At 40.9% G+C, this 25754-nt stretch overlaps 2 long non-coding RNA genes across 3 annotated transcripts; one reads left to right on the forward strand and one right to left on the reverse strand.

Annotated features, from left to right (window-relative positions):
* The first annotated feature begins 1148 nt into the window (after positions 1-1148).
* Positions 1149-21729, forward strand: LOC138919941 (uncharacterized). Its single transcript, XR_011430535.1, has 4 exons — positions 1149-1238; positions 5016-5095; positions 15707-15773; positions 20856-21729. It is a non-coding gene; the product is annotated as an uncharacterized lncRNA (long non-coding RNA).
* LOC138919940 (uncharacterized) lies at positions 2049-13699 on the reverse strand. 2 transcript variants are annotated; one of them, XR_011430533.1, is made up of 3 exons: positions 13506-13699; positions 5267-5444; positions 2049-5174 (listed from the first exon to the last, which is right to left on the reverse strand). It is a non-coding gene; the product is annotated as an uncharacterized lncRNA (long non-coding RNA). The 2 variants fall into 2 exon arrangements; XR_011430534.1 differs by having other exon boundaries at positions 4412-5177.
* Positions 21730-25754: the final 4025 nt, after the last annotated feature.

The following is a 25754-nucleotide window of genomic DNA, read 5'->3' on the forward strand; positions in this document are numbered from 1 at the left end:
TGCAGTCAAATGCATTCTTACCTGATAAGGGTCTAATTTTTTTCCATATAGCCAACTCTCCTGACCATTTATTGACTATTCAAACTTTTCCCCATTGATTTGAAACACCATTATCATTTTTCTGCTAAATGAGTCCTTTTCCTGCATTCCACTTCAGTCCACTGATCTTTGTCCATTTTCACATCAATATTATCAAGCTAATTCCTATAGTTTTAATGTATACCTAGGATTCTCGGAGGATTTACTCCGTACACTAAATTGTCTTATTAGTTCTTATGCATATTTTCCCCAGCTTATTTTTAGAACAAGGTTGAGATCCATAAACTCTGATTTGGATTAACATTGAGTTTATAGAGTAACTCGCAGAGAAAAGACATTATGATAAGTCCCACCCGTGAATATGATATAATTTTACATTTAATGAAGGACAAAAAGACCTGAATAAGTTTTCTCATTTTTTTTTCATTTGGCTATGGCTATTTGTACTGAGATGAATTCCTAGGTCCAGGGTACTGCTGTAATGTGAATGGGACTGTTAGCTGGGCTCACTTCTATGCCGTCATCGCTCTCCATATTACTCTCCCCATTTAGTAACTAAAACCATGCAGACTTGGAGTTTGATTTTTTTGTCTAACACTGACGACAAACTCAGAGTTCAGTGATTTCTAGTTCCTTGGAAAGTTCCGCTGAGTAGCTTTTCTTCTTCTGTGTTTGGATTAGATGGAGTTAATAAACACCAGTGAGTCTCTAGACTTGATATCCTCACAAACAGCAAGATGGTGTTATGTGCAATTAACTATTGGAAAGCGGGTTGAATTGATTACTGAAGCCAAATCTGAGTGGTTTGGATCTGTGTATACTCTAAGCATCATGTTTCATAGCAGTGAGGAACCCAGGATGGAGATTCAAAATATGTTGAAGTGACATGTACAGACAGTTTCTAGAAGAAGATAAAGCAGAGGTAGTAAGTGCTAAGACCTGGGCAAGAGGAGACTGTCAGAGCTTCATCCTTGGAGCTTATGTGCCAACAGGGAAAATAGACTCGTGGTACTGGGACACGTGTTCTGAGGAGGCATGCTTGTGTGCTTTGGGACCACTTCTCAAAGGACATGAGGTCTGAGTGACAAGCAGCTGGCAAACCAAGTGAAAGAGGGTAGGGGAAGTGAGATGTTTCCCGGCCCGAACAAAGCAGCACCCACACTGGCCTAGGGAGAAGAGAGCAAGAGAACGGCATTCGGGTAAGTGCAGAAATCTCAGTGGAGCTGGAGAGTAGATTTGAGGTGGGAGGAATTGAGGTAAGTGGGGTGGGCAGATAAACCCTGGGGAAAGAAGGACTGTCCTGGGCAGAGCCCGTGGCATCGTATGTATTCAAATGTATTGCTTTTCTTCATGAAAGAACTCATAAGTCACAGGAAACGAGAGATCACTTCTCTGTGGTGACTTGTGCTAAAGTAATGGGTCCACTGGACTGCCAAGCCCTGCAATCTCACTCCCAGGCACATATTTCACCAAAAGATCTAGTGTGTAAAACCTCAAACTAGAAACTACCCAAATGCCCATCACCAGTGGTTGTGGTATATTCACACAGAGGAATATTCTGTCATAAGGACAAATAAAGTAGAACTGTCTGCAGCAGGAGTCGTGAATCCCACAGATGTGATCTCGAGGGGGAAAAGCCAGACGCAGAAGAGTACATACTATATGATTCCGTTTTTATAAAGAACAAAAATAGGCAAAACAGCACAAATACTATAAGATTCCACTTACATGAGGTACCTAGAATAGTCAGGTTCATAGAGATAGAAAGTGCCGGGGTCTAGCGGGAGGGGGACTAGGGAGAGATTGTTGAATGGGTACAGGGTTTCAGTTTGGGCTGATGACAAGGGTTCTAGAGATGGGGGGGGGTGATGGTAGCACAACAGTGTGAACATGGAACTGTACACTTAAAAATGGTTAAGGTGGTAAATTTTATGTTATGTGTGTCTTACCACAATTAAACATAAAAAATATTTTTAAAAGCAAAACTAATTTGTTAGGATAATGGTTACCGTTAGCTGGAGGGGAGCATAAGGGGAGCTCTTGAGGCGTTGAGAATGTTCTTAATCGGGGCAGGGGTCTCCTAGGTATGTTCAGTTTGTGAAAATTCATCAAACTGTGTACTGATGTGCACTTTTGTCTGAATGTTCTACTTCCGTAAAAAGTTACCCTGGAAGAGAAAAGAAACAATGGGAAATCTTAAAGCGAATTAGTTTGTAATAGGTTACACTATTGAGTGCCAGGTGCAAGGCACTCTAATTCATTCCATCCTGTTAGAACTCTCTGAGGTCGGTGCTGCTTTTAGAAGAGGAAACTGAGGAAGAGCAGTTCATTGAGAAAAGGGTAGTCATCTATAGATTCGTAGTAGGTGATGTTTCAAATATCTCAGATCTTCTTGGTAAACATCTCTAGAGGTACATTGCTTTGCCTACTCAGTTTAAAGTTTTTCAATCTTTAGAAGAACTTCTAATTCTTAAAAAATAGGCCCAGTCTTAAATTGCATGTCTCTCAAGCAGAAGGGGAAACAAAGTTCTCTAATTTAAGCTCTAACCATAAACTTTCTCACTCATGTTAATTTGAGGGTCAGCTGGGATCACAGGATGGGTCCCAGCTCTAGATAGATAGTTCAAAGGCAATCAGAATAGACTTGTTTTTGTTTCGAGTGAATTTTTCAAAACTTGTAGTACCATGTAAATTTCTTAGGGAGTAAGGATCAAACTAGGAACTCATTTGAAAAAATTCGGTGCCTCAAAGCATATTGACAGACATTTAGGAAAAGGTACGCTTAAAAAATGCATATAATTTGCTGTCTTCTATTAAAATGTAATCTTTTTGTTCTTTCTTCATCACTACTTATTTTGCTAAGGGAAGAAACATTCTCATAAGTCTTTCCTTCTGGATTCTACTCCCTGTCTGTCTTCTGTACCCGCCCCTTTATTTCCATATTTATCTCTCTCAGCTATGTTTGTCCTCCTTGCTTAGTTCTACTGAACTTTGCAAGAACATCCCATTCACCTTCAGCCTGGGCCACATCCAGTTATGTCTGGCTGGCTGATCAGAACTCAGAGCAGCCATGGGTGGAATCCTGCTGTGCTGCAGACAGGCACGTGCCCTTGGCTGGCTGGCTGCTCTGGGCCCTGTTCTCTGTCACACCCCATCAGATATTTGAGGCACCATCTTGCCCCAGGGATTGGGCCTGGTTAAAATAAACTGTGCAGAAACACTCTATTAGAGAGAGAGATTATCTGGGGAGTTTGGGAAAGAAGAAAAATGAGAGTCATCTTGGAAAAGATAAAGGAAAACAGTACAGGAAATGGGGAAGAGATGGGGGCAGAGGTTAGTTCTTATCGCAACCAAACTGGTGCTTCTTGCTCTGTATCATCTAAAATATCTCTTGTGACCAGCACTTTACAGGATATCTGTTGGTAACTGTCTCTTATTTCACAATCCTGAACTCAAGAGTGCTCATGAGAGAAGAATACAGTATCTATTGAAACGACTCTCACATGAAGCCCGTTGAGCTGTCCCCTAATTTTAGCTTTAATCTAGGCACGCTGACATATTTTAAATGGGGTGTCTGTGTGTAACCTCACCCACTGCAGACAAGCCATTCTCCTGCTCTGTGGAAATCGCCCATTTCCCATCCCTACTGTGTCTTTGGTCAACAGTTATAAACTCTCTCTCAGACAGCTGGTTGTGTATTAAAGTCTATTTATAACAGTCAACGGACAACTGCTTGTTTATGGGGAATTGTGGCAATTTTTCTTAGGAAGGACAATTGGGGCATTTCTTCCATGGTAGAGCGGGTTCAGCCGCTGGGCTCCACAAACATTGCCTCACTTGTCTTCTTACATTCTGTGGACTGAGGTTACCCTGGGCGCTAATGGTGAATTCAAACTCTGCACAGACTGCTGGTTCTTTAGTCAAGGTTCTTGGTGGCTGGACAATGGAAAAAATGGAACAATGATACTTTGTGAGGAACTAAGAAGTACAAAAGTACCCATAACTATGAGGAACAGCAGACTAGACCCAAAATCTGCAGTAGAGCTCATGGAACTCTAGATTATTATTTTTTTTCCTATGGCTCTACTTAAAATATGGCATATGATAATTTGTCAGCATTCAAAAAACTTCCTATTCTGGTGTATCTTGAGGTGCTTTTTTAATTTCAGAATTTTTTAAAAACTAGAACATAAAACTAAAATCTACTGGTTATGAATGGGCAGTGAAATAAATATGCTAATGGGAAAAAGTCCGTTTGGATTCCTAGGGAGTATCTTGCATAAGGTTTTTCTATTTGCTTTAACTTTAATGTGATGGCTTCCCCACTTCCCCAATTTTTGGAATGATAGAATGGGTAATGATATTTAATTTTAAAATAGGATTTATTAGGTTTTTAATATAAGAATATAGAAAAAAATTTATATGGGCTATATTCTCACTACCCAGATAACACTTGTTATATTAAAAAGAAACTGTTGCTAGTATGTGGTTAGAAAGTTTAATTGAGCAGCATTAAACTGAACATTAAATGAAAACTAAACACAACCATTATTTGTGATTATCAGTCCAGAAAAAGATTGCGTGTGTATGTGTATCCACAGACATGAATATATCTGTGTCCATGGAGGAGTTGTAAACAAGCGTATTTAAATACTACAGAGATCTGGTCCACCTCTTGGTTGCCTGGTTCTGATTCCAGTTTATTCCATGTCATCTCTAAGACTGAGTATATCTCGTTTGTTTTGCTGTATCTTCAGAGATGCTAATGATTACAATAAATAGATGATTTGAGTGGCTTTTAATAGTTATTAAGTTATATAATTTGTAAATTAGGATTTCAAAATTCTCAGTCACCTTGTTTTTCAAATCAATAAATTACCCCTAAGTGACTAGTTATTTAAGTTTAGATACGTTTGCTTAATTTAGTAACTTTCTGAAGCATTTTTTAACTCATTTTTCTGTGTATTTTTTTCAAGGCCAGTTTGGAAAAGAAGCAGCCTCGTGTCGCGGGAAGCATTTGTTCCAAATTCTGTGCTGGTCTGGGACTGCTCTCCAGGTCAGCCGGGTAGACCGCATCCGTTTTGTTGAGTCAGGGCTCTGTAAGACTTGGTCCTTAGACGTTTTTCTTTCAGTCTCTGCTGCAACAAAGGGTAAATTAATAATGAGGTGCAGACAAATCGAGCCAAAGAGCTTTCAAGGGGAGCAACGTCATGGTTTCAGTGCTTACGTTCTACTTTCGGTCTCTGATTCTTCTGGGGTGCAAAACCAGAAAAACCTTCTGTAGAGGCTGGAATCGGTTTCAGATTGTTCAGACAAGATCATCATTCTTATTCCTGACTCTTACCAGAGGCAGAGCTGAAGGTTGAGATATTTAAAGCTTTTCTTGTGGCCACATAGATGCTAAACTGTCAGAGATGGGGAGAGAGAATAATCAATTCATCTCTAATGTAAACCCACAGAAAAGGGCTTTTCAGTGAAAAGTAGTAAAAGTTTTACATTGACCGATGCCTCTGTGAGCTATTTGAGGTGGAGATAAACAACTAAAAGGGGAAGATAAAGACTTAAATAGGTCAATAGAAGTATTTTCAGAATTGTATTCCATATGTGAATATAGAACACTCAGAGGGAGCAGTCAACAGAAACAGCAGTGGTGCATCATTTTAAGCAAAAGACCTAGATGCATTAGTTTAGGGCATATTTTAATATGGTTTTACTGGTGAATAAATCAGTGTGGTTTTCCCTTATAGCAGTTAGAAAGTCTGAGAATTTTAAGAACTGAACACTCTTTGAGCAATAAGATCCACATAATAAGAGTCTTCCACAGACTGTGCAATGTAACTTTTAGAAAACAGAAGCTACAGCTCCTCAGGGTCAGCCAGCCCTCAAGACACAAAATGACCCTCTATCCAGAAGAATGCACTCCTAAGAGGCCAGCAAAATTCCTGCCAGGCAATTTTAGGGGCAGGAAGGGCCTGGCAAGTCTTCTCTTCTTTATCCTTAAAAATCATTGATAAGAATAGGTTTCTAGGAACGATAAATGGTGATTTTGAGCATCTCTTTTCTTTTTTATTATTGAAACTGCAGAGCAGTTCCCCACGCTCACTGAAACAAAGGAATAGAACATGCTTTCACCAAAGCTTTCTAGGAAACTTTGAAAGGGGCAGGGGAAGGTGGATCACTCAGGAAAGTGTCTTAAGGTCACTGGTGACAGAGCAGAGAATCAATGAGAGAGAACAAACCCAGGACAAGAGCTGGAGGTGCTGCTGGAGGGAGAAGGAGTCCCTGGGGAGCTGAGGGGGTGGGGAAACCACCTGAGCGTCCATTAGGAAGCAGTGGGTGCTCCTGGCAACGTCAAGGGCGGTGCTTCTCCAAACTGGCTCAGTTGGGCCAAGTGGGGCCTGGGGCCACTCAGACATAGTACATTAGAATCTCTGTAGAGAAGGTTGCTCTATTTCAAATCCTCTCTGGATAATTTTAATGTGCAGCCATGAAATCAGCCTCTGAACAGGGAATGAATATATGTGGGGTATGAGGGAATGACTATTCCAGAAAAGCTCTAGTAAATTCCACCAGGAAAACCCTCTTAGGTGGTGACCTTGGGTAATGCTCCAGGTAAAGCCCACTTCATGGAGTTGTTGGGAAGATTATCCTTGTGGTTGAGCTCAGAGGTTTGGAATCAAACACAGTGGGTTCAAATCCTGGTTCACCCATTTACCAGATGTGTGTCCTTAGGCTAGTTGCTTCATCTGAGTAAGCCTCAGTTTCCCCATTTGTAAAATGTGGGTAAATAATACTTGTAGGGAGGATTCAGGTCTGTAACTGCCCTGAGCCTGCTGCTTGGCATATGGAAAGCAGGTAAAAATTGTAGCTGCCCTTCTTTTCTTCCCTTCCTCCTCCTGTTGTTGTTGTTATTTTATCTAATGCACAGCAAAATGCATAAAAACCTAAATGTTAACCTTTCTTCCCACTTCCAAACTCTTTGTTATTACCCATCATGGGACACTAACAGACTGTGGAACATTATTTTATTATGATATACATTCCATATAATGTATAATGCCTGCTGCCTTGATTTTTTTTCTCTTTCCTAAATTGAAATCTTTCTACACAATGTAGGCAAAATATGTTCAAGGACTAAAAGCTGGTTATCTGGGTGGAGTTCAAGCCAAATCAAATGTGACAACTTTTTCTGGAAAGAAACAGTAATGACATCACCACTACCTAGATATTAACTGAATGTGCTAAACACATCACATGGACAGCCCAGTTCAATGTGTACAGTATCCCTTTGAGGTCGTTAATAGAATTGCCTCTTTTTTTTGATAAAGAAATGGAGGTTTACAGAAGTTAAGTCATTTGCCCAAGGTCAGAGAGCCAGCATGAAGTGTGGGAGGAGGAATTCTAACTCGGGCAGGCTGGCTGGGTAGAGCTCTGCCTGTAACCTCTATGCTCAACAGGCTCTCTTGCTGTGAACTGAGTGTCAGGCTCAAGGTCCTCCAAGGCAGACCAGCTACGATAAGGGCAAAGGGAGCGCCAAGAAGCCTTTTCCTCAAAGTTGCTAAATACCAACTTTCCTCGTTTATGGATTACTACTTAGTGGCGCAGTTTTTACAATGTTGTTTTGGGACATGGTATGTATGCTCCTGTGGCTACATTATTTGTGTATATCTGCACATCTCTGCAAACCCCTATGTAAGAGGAGGGGTAAAAGGCAATGAGATGACCTGAGAAAAATGATATCAATTTTACGTTTTAAGATTTATTTTCTTTTGATTACAAAAATCAGAACACAAAGTAACGTGTATAGTATCCTAGCCTATTTTGAAATGTGCATTGACATATGGAAATCTGCTGAGGAAAATTAATCCTAAATGTTAACACTACAATGTTGACAGTGGCTATCTCTATAAGGTGGGCGAGGGTTGGCTATCACTTTATCTTTATGACCTTTTGTATTATCTGAATGTTTCTTTTTTTTCTTACAATGGGCATACGTTACTTTTATGATCAGAAAAATAAAAATACACGCCTACTGTAGAAAATTTGGAAAAATCCAGAGAAGTATAAAGAAGAAAATAGCAATCATCCCATTCCTACCACTCAGTTAAAAATGCTAACATTTTGGCAAATTTGCTTCCAATTATCTCTATACGTATGTATATTATGTGATCATACAGTATTTTACAGTTTTGGTAATTTGGGGGACTCAATTTCTTATTTTTGGATAATATATTGTAAGCATTTTATGACATTAAAAACTCAGGCATTACTTAAATAGCTATATAATAGATCATATATACAACTTACTTAACTATTATCCTATTTTTTTTCTACTCCTCTATAGTGATTATTAGTGATATATTAAACGTCTTTGTTTATGAATCTTGGTTCATCTTTCAGAATGTTTTCTAGATTTCTAGAATTACTGAATTAAAGTGAATGATAGTAATTTAGTTATCTATTGCTATGTAACAAACTGATCCAAAGCTGAGTGACTTAAAACAATTTATTATTCATGATTTTGCAGATTGGGAGGACTGAACTCAGCAGGTTTTGGTTGGGATCTCATGCGGTCACATGGAGACTGGGGCTGGAGCCATCTGAAGGCTTCCCTGGGCTGGGCATTCAACAGGGCTTCTTTAACGCACATCTGATGTCTCAGTGCTCCTCCACGTGGCCTCTCGCCAGTGAAGTGGCCTGGATTTCCTCCATAGCACTCAGGGCTCCAAGAGGTAGGGAGGGAAGCTGTCAGTCCCTTCAAGGCCGGGGCCCAGAGCTGGCACAATGTCACTTCACCACATTCTATTGCTTAGAGCAGTCACAGGCCAGCCTAGATTCAAGGGTATGGAGGAATAGATTCTACCTCGCGATGGAAGAGTGGCGTGTTCCTACAGGGAGGGTAGGAATTGATGGCGGCCATCTTTAGAGTCAAGCTACCACAGATCATTTTTGAAAATGTATTCAGGTATAATTTGGCACTGTTTTAAACAAACTTGTGAAGTGGCTGAATGCTTCTAAAATCCCATAGATAAAAATTTCTGTCAGAAGGAAATCTTACTCATACCCCTTGAAGGAGAATGAGTAAGGGAAGCAGGCCCATCAAGACTGGCTCTCTCAGCAGACCTAAATGAACAGCGAGGGCACTGCTGGGATGGAGTGCTAACTGGTAAGAGGTACTATCGAGTGACTTGTCATGCCTCAGGCCAACACTGAGATTTCCCGTTCTCTGGGGTTCAGCTCAGGCTGTCCCTGGCCAGTCCAGACCTCTAGGGCCAAACTGCAACCTGGGCAGAGGTGCTAGGAGAGGAAGAGTGTGGGGAATGCTGGCAGGACAGTGTCCTTGGGCAGCCCAAGAGGGACAAGGGCAAGTCATCGCTGGGAGGGATTTGAGACTGCTGTGAGGGGAAGGAAGAGGGAGGCTCAGGACAAGATGACTAATTGGAGACCTGTCTCCAACTCTGGCCTAAGATGCAGTGTATCTGCAGCGCTGGGCAGGTTATCATCTTGCTGCCTTTCTGGGAAGGGTTGTCATTTCACTTGGTGAGGACCCTCCATCCAACGACCAGAAATCTGAATTCTGCCCTGGTGGAACTGGACCACATAGTATTGCGAGGCCCTGAAATACTTCAGGAACAGGATAAAATGAGGACTCCTCCTTCATATGACTAAAATGGTCTTCACCCCTCTCAGATCATTCTTGAGCTTCTTCCTCCCCGCTGCACCTGCCCCTCACTGAACGATCCTTCCTCCATCCTTAGCTATCCCAAACCTCCACGGATACAGGGGACAATAGTGCTTAGGAGCATGGTTTCTGGAGCCCACTGCCCTGATTCAAATTCTGGTTTCACCACTTACTAGCTGTGACTTTTGGTAACTTACTTAGATTCTCTGCACCACCGCTCCATCATCTATAAAAGGGGGATTTAAAGATAGTCTGACCTCATTCCGTTGTTGTGAGCATTGAACGAGTGAACTCATGGAGAGTTTCTTAGAACTATGTGTGGCGCACAGTAAACACTTACAAAGCATTAGTTATTTTAACTTCATATCACTTTTTCTCAAACTGTCTATTTTTAGATTTTTTTGGGCTTTCACTATTAGAGCAGTTTATTTAATTTTTTTTGTGAGGAAGATTGTCACTGAGCTAACATCTGTGCCAATCTTCCTCTATTTTGTATGTGGGATGCCTCCACAGCATGGCTCATGAGTGGAACAGGTCTGTGCCTGGGATCCGAACCTGCAAACCTGGGCCACCAAAACAGAGCATGCAGAACTTTAACCATTCAGCCATGGGGCTCACCCCTAAAGCAGTTTATTTTTTTAAGAGCAGTTTTACATATTATTTTTTCAGAATAGTTTGATTCACAGCAAAATTGAGGGAAAGGTACAGAGATTTCCCATATGCCCCCTGCCCCTACACATGCAGAGCCACCCCCGTTATTAACATCCCCCACCAGAGTGGTACATCTGTTACAATCAATGAACCTACATCGATGCATCGTTATTGCCCAAAGTCCATGGTTTACATGAGTGTTCGTGCTTGGTGTTGTACATTCTGTGGGTTTTGACAAATGGATAGCATCAGAGAGAATAGTTTTACTGCGCTAAGATCCTCTGTGCTCCGTTTGTATCACTTTCAATTACAGCTTGCCTCAGATTGTAGGTAATAGAAGACATTTCTTAGGTATGCTTTATTTCCTCTTCTGGTCAGTTTTAGTTAACTAAAGCTCTGTTAGTTTATGTGACTCGCACAACTTCACTTGTTCCACTGAGCCAAGCACAGCGCTTGGCAAAAGTAGACAGAACAATTGGTAGTATCGACGGGCGGATGAATGAGTGAGACCTGTGGATGGGTGTGAAGGACTCAAATTCACGTGAGAATTTTACTTCATTTTTTGTATTTTCCACATTTTCTCCTACCAGCTTATTTTTATAGTCAGAAATAAACGACTCCACAGGTGATTTTTGTGGCTTTTTAAAAGACCTTAAATGTGTTTTCTCTTCCCCATCCCCTGAACCAATTTTTAGCCCTGGTTCACATTTCAGCAATGAGCACCATGTTATCTGAGGCAGGAGGCACCGAATTTTCTGGTTAGTGTTCACTTGGGTAGTAGTTAAGGGCACAGACTCTGGAGCCATATGGATGAGTCCAAATCTCTATTCCTCCCTTCCTATCTGTATGAACCTGGGCAAGTTACTTACTTCTCTGGGCCTGCCTTGCCTCATCTGTAGAATGGGTGTGATGATGGCAACATGCTCATTGAGATTTGTGAGGATTACCTGAGTTAGCATACGTGGAATGCTTAGCCGGTGACTGGCACATCGTGCGTGCTCATGCGTGTCAGCTCTTGTGTCTGTCATACACAGAAGCTTGTTAGGACACCCAAGATCAGCACAGAGAAGTTTCTGTTCCAGTGAAGCACTGTTGAGGGTCTGTTTGTGCCCCGCCTTTTCATTGCCACACCCACACGTTGGCCTGAAGTATAATTCTGACAAAACAAGCTGCATTTTAAATTTTTATACAAGTCTTGCTTTAGGCTCCTACCTTTTAAGTTGAAGCTCTCTTGTAATAAACACAACCAGAAAATAATTAAAGACTTAAGGATTGGATTACAAGCTACACTGTGAAGGGGGAATCCGCTCACTCCCTCGATCCTCCTTTCACCTTTAACGGCAACATCAAAATGTAACAAGACCAGAATGCCAGTTTAGCCACTGCCGAAGAGTGTCCGGTCAGAGGTGGTCCAGGCGGGTCTTGTCACCTTAAATCCCAGCTCCTCTGGCGTGAGGTGTGAAAGTGTATGCGGTTGTAGGTATCACCCTCCCAGCCAAGGCACCAATCACTAACCCGTCATCGTTAGAGAAGCGTTCAGTGTTGTGACTTCTTCCAATCAAAGCCAAACCTGCAGTTCCATCCAAATTCAAACCTCTTTGGTTGTGATGATGCCTCTGTTAGCCTGAGGTTTCCTCAGTGTTCCTACACTGAGCAGGGTTTGATTTGGTCAGTAAACAAATCTCAACAAAATGATCCTATTTGCAAGAAATGGCTGATGTGTTCCGATACAAAGCAGACTTCATTCACTCAACAAACATTTTGAGCAGGTCCTGGGCTCTAGGTGCTGAGGTAGGTGTTGGGGATGAAGAGATGAACAGGCCAGTGAAGGTTTCTCTCTTCACGGAGCTTCCAGTGTGGCCAAGAGTCAGAGACTGACCTGTGAATCAGTACTGTCCAGTGCCTCAGCCCCGGGAGAGAACACAAAACGCCACCCCTTTGTCTTCTTGTAAAGCTCCAGGATTCTTCCTGTGACACCGGGTCAAATCTCAGCTAGGAGCGTCTAAGCAACTCTCTCTAGCCTCTCCCCTCTTTATCAACCCCTCTTTCTGAATACTTCGTTGCCAGACTGGTTTCCTGTTCAAAATCTGGAGGAGGTGCCTTTTTGGTGGATGCATTAGTCCAGATTCTTCAGAGAAACAGAATCAATAGGATATATATATACATGCATATGTATATGATTTATTATAAGGGATTGGCTCACATGGTTATAGAGGCTGAGAAGTCCCAGGATCTGCAGTTGGCAAGCCTTCAGACCCAGGAGAACTGATGGTATAGTTTCAGTCTGAGTCTGAAGGCAGGAGAAGATGGATGTCCCAGCTTGAGGCAGGTCAGGAATGAATTCTCTCTTTCTCTGCCTTTTGGTTCTATTCAGACCTCCGATGCATTGGATGAGGCCCACCACATTGGGAACGCCATCCGCTTTACCCAGTGTACTGATTCAGATGGTAATCTCACCCGGAAACACCCTCACAGAAACCCAGAATATTATTTAACCAAATATCTAGGCACCCTGTGCCCTGTAAATTAACATGTCAAATTAACTATCACAGTGGAGCTTAAGTCACATGCCCAAATTCTAGCTGCATGGGAGGCTGGGAAAATAAGGATCTGGCCTTTTAAGCTTATATGATGAGATGTGGGTTCTGTGTCTTAAGATGAGAGATTCCTCAAACCTGTAAAGGAAGGGTCAGATCCTGGGTGACTAAAAAGAATGACAAATGTTTCCTGCAGACTAGAACCCGGGTTTCCTGATTCCAGGTCTCACGTTTTCTTCACTACATCGTGGTTGCCAACTTTTTTTTCTTTACTTTCAAAAACAGGCTGGTGGGGTGAGAGAGCACTGAGAATTCCATTCTTCAGTGTGTATTTAATTATTTCTACACTGGAGCAAATGCCATGGACTGATGTTTTTTTCATGGGAATTCAAGCCCCACTCTCTTTGGCAGAAAGTCCTAACTATTTTTGGAAGTTGGAAAAAAATTCAGAGAATCTGGTTCGCTTTTGGTCATGTACAGTAATGTTATTTTTATGTATCTAGGACAGTGACATGGTCAATGCTTATTTTTAATTGGCTTTCTTGGGACACAAGGATGGGCTAAGAGGTCAGGAGCAAGGCAGAAGAGTCACTCACCATTGGCTGGAATCCTGTCCTGTTGGTCTGTGCTCACTAGCGGAGGCCCTCTTCTGCCTCAGTGCCTGAGACTGCTTCTCTTCAGAGCCTACCAGGCCTCTCTCTGCTCGTCTCATTTCCTTCTATTCCAGCCAGAATGTTCTCTCAGGGTTGGCAGAAAGTCCTTTAGTCCAAGAATCAGGACACCTGCGTTTGAGCTGTAGCTCTGTCAGTTAATCACTGTGGATGTTGAGCAAGTTACTTATTTACTTGGAGTCTGTTTCTTTATCTGTGAAACGAAACCATTGGATTAGATAATCCCTAATCAGGGTGATTTTGGCTGCAAATCAGAATACCTAAGTGAAAATAAGGTACATGTTAGGTCAAAATCAAATTCTGGACTCAGGGTTATTCCATGGATGGATTCAACAGCTCAGTGATATAATCAAAGACACAGGCTCTTTTGTCTTACTGGGCCATCATCTTTAGTCTCCCAACGGTTGCAGATGGCTGCTGTAGTTCCAGGCGTCAAGAGTTTACCAGATCAAAGAAGAGCCGAAGGGCTTACTTCCTCGTGAGTCTTTTTATTAGGGAGGAAACGTTTCCTAGAAGACCCCAGCAGACTTCTCCTTAGGTCCCACGCCATAGTCCCAAAGGAAGGTGGGAAAAGGACTATCAGGCATTTGAAGCTTTCATAGTATGAGTCAGGCTCTATCAGTGAGAATGAAGACCAGCAAAATCCTTTCCATTCCCAACATTCTGCGATTCTTTGGTTCCTTGATGGTCTTCATCAGCGAATATGAGAATCAAGCTTTGGCACTGGTGCTTGAGTGTTGGGTCTTGTGTGACTTTGGATACAGTGGCCTCTTCTGATGAAAAGTTCATAGAGCAGATCTTGGCAATATTCTCCAGAACATTTTTCACAGAAGGAGTGATGAATTGCCTGTTTGTGGGGGTAATTTCCCTTTTTTAAATACAGAAACATCATATAGATCTACTCGTTATATGCTTCCTATGAAGTTGGTATTTTTGCCTAATTTGCCTTTTTCTATACTGCATCTTTTTCATGTGGCAATGTTGCAAGTATCCCATTTACCTTGATCATAGGTTGGGTTCTCTGGAAGCAGACACTGAGACAGGCATTAACACCTGTAGCTCTCTGTAGTGTAATTCTTCCACTGAGACTTGCCATCAATTCTACGTGGCACCTTTTCCTTATGACCGATACTTCCAACACCATAGTGCCTACAGATCCTGCGGCCCTACAGGCAGGGCTATGTTTACCATAGACCAGACCTGCTGTGGAGCCCTCCTCTGCTCTAGGCTGCACAGAAGTCTGGCAGCCTTCTGTCTCACCCAGTATACGGGCTGTTAAGTATCCCTAGATTTGGGATATGCTGTCTCCAGAAGCTCAAGAGGCTCACCAGGTATATGCTTCCCTCTTAATGGCGTAGCATGGTCCTGCCCCCTGGGAACTTGTCCAAACCTTGAGTCATGGGTCTGGATCTGAAACCTGGCTCAGGTCCAGAAACTGGGCAAGGACTGTGACTTTTTACTGGGAAGAGTGCCCTTGGCCTCCCAGTCATCTGTCCTTAACTTTTTCTGTTGGTACAAATTGAGTAGTACCCTGTCTGCCTTCCATTATTTTACTCCTTTGGATGCTGAATTCTCAGTTAGGCACCCTAGACTGCCACTTCAATCTTGCTGGTTCTTGCAATAATTGCAGACTACTGGCTTCTGGCAGTTAAGGGCTGCCACCTGGACTGTGTGCTTTGGGGTCCTGGCGTTCCCTTTGCTATCAGTAGACTCAGTTCTATAATGGCATCTCTTGCCCTGGTCAGCCCTGGCCTACAGAGAGGAGCCACCACTGAATTTTTTGCCCCTCTCACTAGTGTATACCTTATGGTTTGACAAATTGTGGGTCCTGTGGGCCTTCCTGTGGAACATAATCTTCTGGTGGATCTTCTGGCCAGGTATAGTATATCCATTCCAGCATGCCAACTTCCTTGAGCCTCTTAATCTCTTCATCCACTATCTACCACGGTAATTCTGGCATTTGAACTTCACTTAGCACGTCCGTCACTTTTTCCAAACTTCTGGGAGCCATTTGTAGTGTTGAGTTTGCACTATCTCCTGGGGTTCTCTCCAAGGTGCTAAGTCCTGTGTCTCAGAAAAACAATCCCAAGTCAATACACTATTCACCCTCCGATTTTATGTTCCAGCCTGCTTGATCAAGTACCTCAGAACCCAGTCCTACATATCCTCCCCTGGACCGGCTGGTACATGCAGGTACGTCTTGCTGCTCCTTTGTGGTATAGTCCCTTAGAGTCCCTTTCCTCTCTTATAAGCATAGCACCAGGGAATGTGTGCGTGGCACAACTCCATGTCTCCCACAGTCCCTATTCCAGTTGTTTATTATCCTAAGTATCAAACACAAACAGTGATTTCTCTAGAAAAAAAAATGTTGCTGATATTTGCTAAGAGTCTTGGAGCTTCCGCTAAGGGACCATATTGGTCAGGATAGATTATACCTTGGTAACATAAACCACCCCATCTCTTTGGCTTCACAGAACAAAGATTTATTTCTTGTTCACCTCAGAGTCTAACTCAGGTCAGGTGGTTTTTCTCAGCAGGTCACCTCCAGGCTATGACTCAAGGATCCAGTCAAACTTCCCTCCTTTGACTATTGTATCTGGACATGTGGTGTCCCAGTCCCCACAAGGGAGAAAAGAATACTTGAGGATTGAGGGAGATGTTTTTAGTGACCAGAGTAACAAATGGCTTGAATACCTTCATCCATATTCCATTGGTTCCTTACTTGCAAAGGAACATGGGCAATGCATTCTTTCTGTGTGCTTAGAAAGAGACAGTGGTGTAGTGAACATATGGTGTTGTGTTTCCACAGAAACCAAACCCAAAATTCCATTTCCCTAAAAAAAAAAACCCAGCAACTTCCTCGATTTCACATTTGCATATACTTTTCTTGTTTTTAATTCAAGCTTCAAAGACATAACCCTTTGAATGCATTTAGTAATGATTGAGACATGGGGGGACCAGGTTCAATCTGAGTGTGTGTGTGAATGACCATCTCTGAGGGCATCCCAAAACAAAGTATAGGTTAATGGAATTATTTGTGTGTCCTCTCAACACCATTATTGTAGCCAGTTGAGAGTCTATTTCTTCTATCGAGGGTAAGACTCCCTGTCCGTCAAGGTCTAGTTCTAACTCTTCGTGTTCCGTAAAGCCTCGGTTACGTGCCTCCTGATGACTGCAGCTGATAGAGTCATTTGTGAGCATGTATGAGACTGTACCTCCTTTTGTACCCTCCAAAAATTACTGAGGAGGGGTGTACATTTCAAGCGGGTAGCCAGATACTCTATGGGTGTAGGTGAGGCAAACAAGGTTTGTACACTATTGATGTTTCTGTGACTTTTTTTTAACCCGTGGACTGGGAAAATGTAGGGATATTTGAGCTATATTTTTGTCTTTTTTGGTGTTTTGTTTTACTATTTTAAGTCTTTATGCTTTGTAGCATTGTGGTTAAGTTTTGGAATCAAAGAGGCGTGAGTTTGAGTCATAACTCAGGTGCTTAATATCTTTTGGTAAATTGTATACTCTTCCTGGGCCTCAGTTTCTTTGTTGGTAAAATGGGGATAATAATACCTATCCAAATAGTTGGGGAGAAAATAAGAAAATGTACATACAGTGCTTAGAACAGTATCTTCAACATAAGGCTTAACAATGACATATGCATTATAATTATCTTCCCACTTCTATTTTAGGATCCAATAAGGCAGGGACCAGGCCTATTCGTTTTTATATCCCTCACAGTGGCTAGGATAACGTCTTGAACATTATAGGCATTGAATAAATATTTGTTAAGATAAAATAATTTCAGTAGTGCTTTAATTTCCTTAGTAGAAATACCCTGTACAAATTCAAGACATACTAAGAATTAAATACTCTTTTTAGACCGTGCTTTTGATTCCCTATCAAAAGAATAAGCATTTTGGAAGTTGTTTGACAGCTGTATTTGGTTTTTATTGAGTCAGCTCTGGCTGCTTGCCGAATTCCCTTTGTGAACCTGTGGAAACATGATGCAAGATGGTGAGCCGGGGTTGGGGTGAATGGAGGGAAACCAATGACATCGATAGACGTACACCTGCATTTTGACCTCATTATCACAATGCCCTAATTAAGTACTAATTAGTTATCAATAATTCAAGTATCCATAATGAGCTAAATGCCTGGGCAGAAGAGAGAAGTTTGGTCCGATGACAAAGGTACAGATAAGTGATAGTAGAACCATTACTATTCCAATAAAAGCTTTCATCCAATATGCATGTTCTCTGCACCGCAGGGAGCTTCTTAATTTCATTTCTACCTTTAATTGAATGAAAACTTAAGAACACTGGACCTTGGGCTATGGTTTTGTTTGAATATATTTAGTACTATAAATCAAAATCCAACAGAAGCTCTTCTTACAGAACAAAGATGGGGGGAAAGTGCTACCGGGGTCACAGATCAATTCAAAGTAGCACTTTTTTTTATAAGTATTAAATTATAGAGCACTTTCTATAATAAAAGTATAGATCCAACAATCAAATTGAAAGAAGTTAAGAGTGCTGCTTCCAGGCATTAATTAAAGGTAGAATCTGCAGACTGCTGGACAGGGTAAAATAGGCTAGCGAATCAATACTTATTTATTTTTTTAAAAAGCACATATTTAGAACTTATTGTTCTAACTAAAAGCCACCATGGAAAAACTTTTCTAGTAAACTTTACTTATTTTCTTTCTTGTTGCTGACTGATATTTACTCAGTATTTACTGTCATTATCACTTTCCTAATTAACAGCCCAGATATTTTAAACAATAATGGATAAAAAATTATAGATTTACAATGGATAAATGTATTATGGATAAAAAACTGAAAACGATATTTTTGCTAGGGGTGTAGTGGGAGGTGGTGGTAGATAGGGAAGTGGGATATGAGCCTGTGTTTTGAAATCCCCCAGAACCACTGCCCTAAGAGAAAACACATCAGGCTGAGAGTAGTCAAATCTTATCTTTGTCCACTGATTTAAGAATAATAAGAACAAGAGTTTTAAAAATACATCACCAATTCACACCAAAAATAAAAAGTGCAAGGTTATACTATAAACTTGAGTTATTGGAACCAAATCATGAGATGTTTATTTAAGATCTGGGGGTTACCCAATTTTGGGGTGCGAGGAGGCAAGGAGTGACTTAGTTCCTCTCTTGAAACTTCATTGTGACATTGGGACTGGAACGTGGAGGTGTGTGCTGAAAGGGATCTGGAAGGATGTTGCCAAAGTTCTGTCAACTAAGCTGCAGGGCCAGGGAGGGGGCTCCAATGGCCTCTGGCATAACAATGTCCTCATTGGAAATGTCCAACTCACAGCTGACAGCAATCTCTGCCCAAGCTCCCTCTTGCCTGAGGCTATCTGGAATGCCAGATCCCAGGCCTCTCTTCCTTCCAGTGGCTCCTGGCATTTCCACTGCCTGCCAGATGTGGGAATCGGTCCCTGGCTCTCGATCACCTCAGTCAGGTCTGTCACTGAGATTCCTGAGTCCTTCCAGTCTCATCTCCCTGATTTCCCGCTGCATCTCCCGCCTCCCCACACTCATGGTTCCTAGCATCTCCCATGTGATGACGTACAAAGAAAGTAACACAATTTTTCCGATGAAAATGGCATTTTGACACATGACGTTTGATCTTCAGTCAAGAGTCTTCCTCCCGTAGGCCATCTGCTCAGTGACTGCACACTACAGAATTGCTTTTATCTCCAAAGAACCCATTTGTCACACAATGAATTTTTATGTGAGCTGTAGTCTACTCCCATGGTTCTCAAAGTGTGACCCACAGACCCCTGGGAATGCCTGAGACCTCTTCGACATCAAAATAATGTTGATAATCACATTAAGAGCTTACCTCTTTAGCTGCATTGGCATTTGCACTGATGGCACAAAAGCAATGGAGGGCAAAGCTGCTCATGCCTTAACGCAAATCAACGCAGTGGCACCAAATTGTCTGACTTGTCATTGTGTTTATTCTTCACCACTGTGCAGTTGGTACAATTTTTTAATATTTTGTGGGATGATACAGGAAGTCTGCTTCATGAAGGACTTCTGCAGCCAAAGTACATTGTTTTGAAAAAGAGAAGTTACGCAGTTGTTTTGAGTTAGAACGTTATTTTTGGAACACCATTTTTACTCGAAGAAATGACTGACAGACAAAAACCATGGATATTCAAATTTGGGTATTTGGCAAACATTTTCCCCAAAACGAACAAAGGGAAGCTGCCACTTTAAGGAAAACAACTGGCAATATTTTTGCCAATGTTAAAATCTGAGATTTCAAGCAAAAATTAAAATTCTAAAAATCTTGTGTTCATCACCATGAGCTTAACAGCTTTCTAATATTTAAAGATTTTTTTGAGATTAGTGTTATGTTAAATGTTACTGCATACTAGCATTGTTAATATTACACATTAACAAATGTAAATTTTATTGTATAAAGGAATGTGTCAACATTTGGAAGATTTCATCCCTTTAGAGAACTGACACATTCCGAATGACAATGCATAGTGTTACACTATAACATGGGTAAAAGATCTGCCAAAGGGCGCAAGACCAATGGGTTGTAATGGAACAGTATGAAAAGTTCACTGGTTTTAAATTCGACATTGCAACTAATCTTTTAAAAACTGTTATTTATTCAGTTTTGGTATAATATCAAAAAAGAATACCACAATTACCTGCAAAGGTTATGAAAATGTTCTTCTCTTTTCCAACTGCATATGCTCATGAGGGTGGGTCTTTCTCATATACTTCAACCAAAACAACATATCAGAACAGACTGAACGCAAAAGCGGGAGGACTCAGCTGTCTTCCATGAAGGCAGACATTAAAGAGAATGAGAAAAATGTAAAATAATGCCACTCTTTTCATTATTTTCTTTTTAAAGATTTTATTTTTCCTTTTTCTCCCCAATGCCCCCTGGTACCTAGTTGTATATATGTTTTTTAGTTGTGGGTCCTTCTGGTTGTGGCCTGTGGGATGCCACCTCAGCATGGCTTGATGAATGGTGCCATGTCAGCACCCAGGATCCAAACTGGGGAAACCCTGGGCCACTGAAGCAGAGCTCGAGAACTTAACCACTTGGCTATGGGGCTGATAGGCCCCTTTGCTATTTTTTTTTCGCTTTGGAAAGTATAGATTTTTTTTTGTTAAAATGTTATTTATGTTAGCATATAATGGATTTATTATTATTTTTGGTGGGGAAGATTTGCCCTGAGCTAACATCCATGCCAATCTTTCTCTACTTTGTATGTGGGATGCCTCCACAGCATGGCTGACGCGTGGAGTAGTTCAGCGCCCGGGATCCAAACCTGAGAACCTGGGCCACTGAAGAGGAGCACACAGAACCTTAATCACTCATCCGTGGGGCCGGCCTCAGGTTTATTATTTATTGAATGAATAAATATTTAAAATTTTTCTCAGTTTTAATTTCCAATACAGTAAATATTGATAGACATAACCTGCAACCTTTGGGGGTCTTCAATAATTTTTTTTTTTAAAGTTTGGCACCTGAACTAACAACTGTTGCCAATCTTCTTTTTTTTTTCCTGCTTTTTCTCCCCAAATTTCCGCAGTACATAGTTGTATATTTTAGTTGTGGGTCCTTCTAGCTGTGGCATGTGGGACACAGCCTCAGCATGGCCTAATGAGTGATGCCGTGTCTGTGCCTAGGATCTGAACTGGCAAAACCGTGGGCTGCTGAAGCAGAGTATACAAACTTAACCATTTGGCCATGGGGCCAGCCCCCTATTTTTTTTTTTTCTTTTGTGAGGAAGATTGACCCTGAGCTAACATCTGTTGCCAGTCTCCTCTTTTTGCTTGAGGAAGATTGTTGCTGAATTAAAATCTGTGCCAGTCTTCCTCTATTTTGTACGTGGGATACCACCACAGCATGGCTTGATGAGTGGTGTGTAGGTCCATGCCTGGGATCTGAACCTGCAAACTCTGGGTCACTGAAGTGGAGCACATGAACATAACCACTACACCACTGGGCCAGCTCTCAATAATTTTTAAGTGTGGAAAGTTCCCAAGACCAAAATATTTGACAAGCACCAGTCTATTAGAATAATTGGTTGAATTCTACAGGGTAATCATAAAGTCTGGAAATATGGCAAATATAAATAAATGACTTTTGTATTACGTTATGATATATTGATGTGTTTTTTTTTGTGTTGTCCCTCATTGGCAATGCATAGTTCAATGTTTTCTGCAAAATTGCAATGAACCTGCGCATTAATCCAGCATTTCCATCAATCTCTACACGTGCGTCTGAGATGAGTAGCCTCAGACGACTGGTAGCTCTGGTTTTCACTAAATAAACCTTTGCTTTTAGCATAACCCAAAAGAAGTAATCAAGGGAGTCCAATCTGTAAAACAAAAAATACCAGAATGTATTTATGTTCCATACTTAATGGCCATACTGTAGTTCTGATCCCACTCAGGATGCAGTCGTTAGCTTTGCTGTTTTCTCTCTCTGTTTGCGAGGGTAAAGAAGATAATTAAGAAAAATGTGCTTAAGGTCCTTATAATTAATCATTTTCATCAATGACATAATTGCCTTTTTCCTGTCTGACCCTTTGATAGAGTTTGATTTGTAGTGGCTAATTTTAAAAGAACCATCACTCACTTTTCTGTCTTTAGGAAGCCTCTTGGCCCCCTTTCTTAAGTCAAATATGCCTTTGTGCCTTCAGATCCTAAGAATATGTGCTATGTGAATCTATAAGAATAAGATAGCCATTTGGTCTCTGGCAAGCAAATCGCCTTTGAGTTACATTTTATTGAGAAATGTCTTTTTGAAATAGTGACTTTGTCAGTAGAAGTTGTAATTTAAGACTGCAAATGGGATTGAAATAGATTGGGCTTTCTCTTTTCTGACTTGATACTGTCCATATCCTTCAGCCCTTCCGTCCTTCCACCCACCCACACTATTTGCTCTCTGACGTTGGCACAGCAAATGGATAGATGATGCTTGAAGCAATGTGACCTCCTTTCGGGCTATTAATATTTCATATGTACATTGAGCCCTTCTATTCGCTGATGAAGTATCAAGCCCAGGAAGGAAGAGCCTAGTTTCTGTGGAGGGAAGTAAGTCATTTGGAAGGGAATTCAATTGCCTTAGAAATGAAAATGTCCTGATATTATCCAAACTCCAGCTTTTTATTTTCAGGCCTGCATTACAGCTAGCCATTCTGGGAAAAGAAAACTTAGCATATCCCTAGATTTTAGGGATAATGTTTCTGATGTTAACTACCCTAGGTAGCCAAACTGGACTGATTGATTCAATAGAAGCATTAGTGATCTTCCACTTAAATATTGCAGACTCTGCCAAATATAACGTATTTTTTCTTGACAGAAATTAGCTAGTAAGCCCATATGTTTCTAATGACTAGTCTAAATGAGAGTGAATAAAGACATTATTATTATTTTTTTTTTTTTAAAGATTTTATTTTTTCCTTTTTCTCCCCAAAGCCCCCCGGTACATAGTTGTGTATTCTTCGTTGTGGGTTCTTCTAGTTGTGGCATGTGGGACGCTGCCTCAGCGTGGTCTGACGAGCAGTGCTATGTCAGCGCCCAGGATTCGAACCAACGAAACACTGGGCCGCCTGCAGCGGAGCGCACGAACTTAACCACTCGGCCACGGGGCCAGCCCCCATTATTGAGGAGGATGCTTGCTATAAGAAAGGGGCATGCATGCTTCCAATTTCTCATAGTTCTATCAAGCAGTTTGGAGCAGCCCTGTTGGACACCATTTATGACTGGGATTAGCAATTACAATTAAAATTAGCACCTGAGCATCATGGTGAAGAACCGGATTCTGGAGTCAGACAATGTTACTTACTTTATGGCTTTGGAGGCGTTAAAAAATTTTCCGAGTCTCAGGTTTCTTAACTGTGAGTTTGAGACGATACCTATTTCACAGGGTTGTTGCATGGACTCAGGGAGATAATCCACACCGAGCGTGTAGCACAGGGCTTGGCACAGAGTTAGGGCACTGTAAAGTTTAGATGTAAGTATTATTATAATGGTTCTGTTTGGAAGAACAGGGTACAGATTCCAAAGAACCACTGACCTAGGATATGTGTCAAAATTTTCAGTTTGGATTAAAGGCAATTCATGCCTCTGAAATCACAGGCTGATGAAAGATTCGTGAATGCTGCAGACAAGCTTCTGATATCTAAAACTTTGCTGTATGTGATGAAACAAGGCCAGCAGTGCGATAATCTGCCTGAAATCTGCTTACTCTTAATCAACTATACTCATTTAGGGAACCCTACCATTTGATTCCAGAGAGTAGTGTTTTGGTGGTTAACTGGGGTTGGAGAGGATTTCTCCCTGTTTGAAAATGGGATAGATCACAGCTGTGCCAGTTCTGGGAGCACGATACCTCCTGAAGCTTTAATTCAGTTAGCTGCATGGGCACCTTGGGCCCACTAGACAGAACAGATTCTAAACAATTCTGGCGAGAAATCTTCTCCTAGTGGCTTTTTCAATTTTAGGCAATTAGTCCTTTTATAGTAGACGAAATTATTAGCTCCCAACCAGGGATTATCCTGGAATTTACAAAATAAAAAGAGCCTGTTTAAGGACCATAAAATTAAGTGAAGTATCTTGCCATCAGCGGAAATTTGTGCTATAGTAATTTTTATTTCAAAAGCATTGAGGGACGAGAGATTAATATGTCCCAAACTATGCCTTTTTACAGCTGAGTCCAAAGGTTCCAATTAGGATTTTTAAAGGAGATATAGCCTTTTTGAAATATTTTCAATAATGGTTAGGGTTTAATTGTTTATAATTTTGGTTTACGGTAGTGTTATCAAACAAATGATAAGATGATGAAATTTTCATTTAAGAGCAATCAAGTCTGGCTTCAGCCTTTTATCATCTAGAAGTACATAATTGAGAAGAAACTTTCAGATGAAAGATAATATATGCATTCTCTAGATTTTTGCTACTCAAAGTGTGTCTGTGGACTAGCAGCATTGGCATCAACTGGAAATTTGTTAGAAATAGAGAATCTGAAAAAGAAAAAAAAAGGAATGGAGAATCTCAGGTCCTTCCCCAGGCCAACTGAATCAGAATCTGCATTTTACTAAGATCTCTAGGTAATTTGCATGCACATTAAATTCGAGAAACACTGTTGTAGATCACAGAAATTGAATCAAACAATTAGACAGATGGCCTTCAGCACCTTATTCCATGTTCTTATCACTCTGCTTGAAGTGCGGGTCAGAATAAATTTAAGAAAAACTTTCCTTCAAATTTTATAATAAATTAGCCAAAATTAAGCTGAGACATTTCAAATTCACAGAAAAGTACAGAAACCAATATAATAGACCATCTGTAAAACCCATCCCTGGGTTTAAAATGATTTTAATTTTAGCATTTTGCCATATTTGATTCATCTCTCTCTTCCTCTCATTGAAAAAATTCTTTTTATTTCAATACAATGTACATAACATAAAAATTGGCATTTTAACCCTTTTTGAGTGCACAATTCAGTGACATTAAGCACAGTTAACCACTATTCTAATTTCTTTATGGTTTGACTATTCTACATAACTTATATAAGTAGCGTCATATAATATTTGTCCTTTCGTGTCTGGCGTATTTCACTTAGCATAATTTTTCAAGAGTCATCCATGTTGTAGCATGCATCAGAATTTCATTCCTTTTTAAGGCTAAATAATATTCCATTGCGTGTATATACTACATTTTGTTTATCCATTTATCTGTCAATGGGGATTTGGGTTGTTTCCACATTTTGGCTATTGTGAATAGTGAAGCTTTGAATGTTGGTGTGCAAAAATCTGTTCAAATCCCTGCTTTCACTTTTTTGCGTAAATACCTAGGAGTAGAATTACTGGATCATATGGTAAATCTATGTTTAATTTTTTGAGAAACTGCCATCCTGTCTTCCACAGTCACTGTGCCATGTTACATTCCTACCAGCAATGCACAAGGGTTCCGATTTCTCCATATCCTCACCAACACTTCTATATTTTTTTAAATAATAATAATCCTGATGGACCTTAAGTGGCATCTCATTGAGGTTTTGATTTGCATTTCTGTAATGATTAGTGATATTGAACATTTTTTCATGTGCTTGTTGTCCATTTGTATTTCTTCTTTGGAGAAATATCTATGCAAGTCCTTTGCCCAATTTTAAA

This window comes from Equus caballus, chromosome 21, assembly GCF_041296265.1.
Source record: "Equus caballus isolate H_3958 breed thoroughbred chromosome 21, TB-T2T, whole genome shotgun sequence".
Taxonomy (NCBI): domain Eukaryota; kingdom Metazoa; phylum Chordata; class Mammalia; order Perissodactyla; family Equidae; genus Equus; species Equus caballus.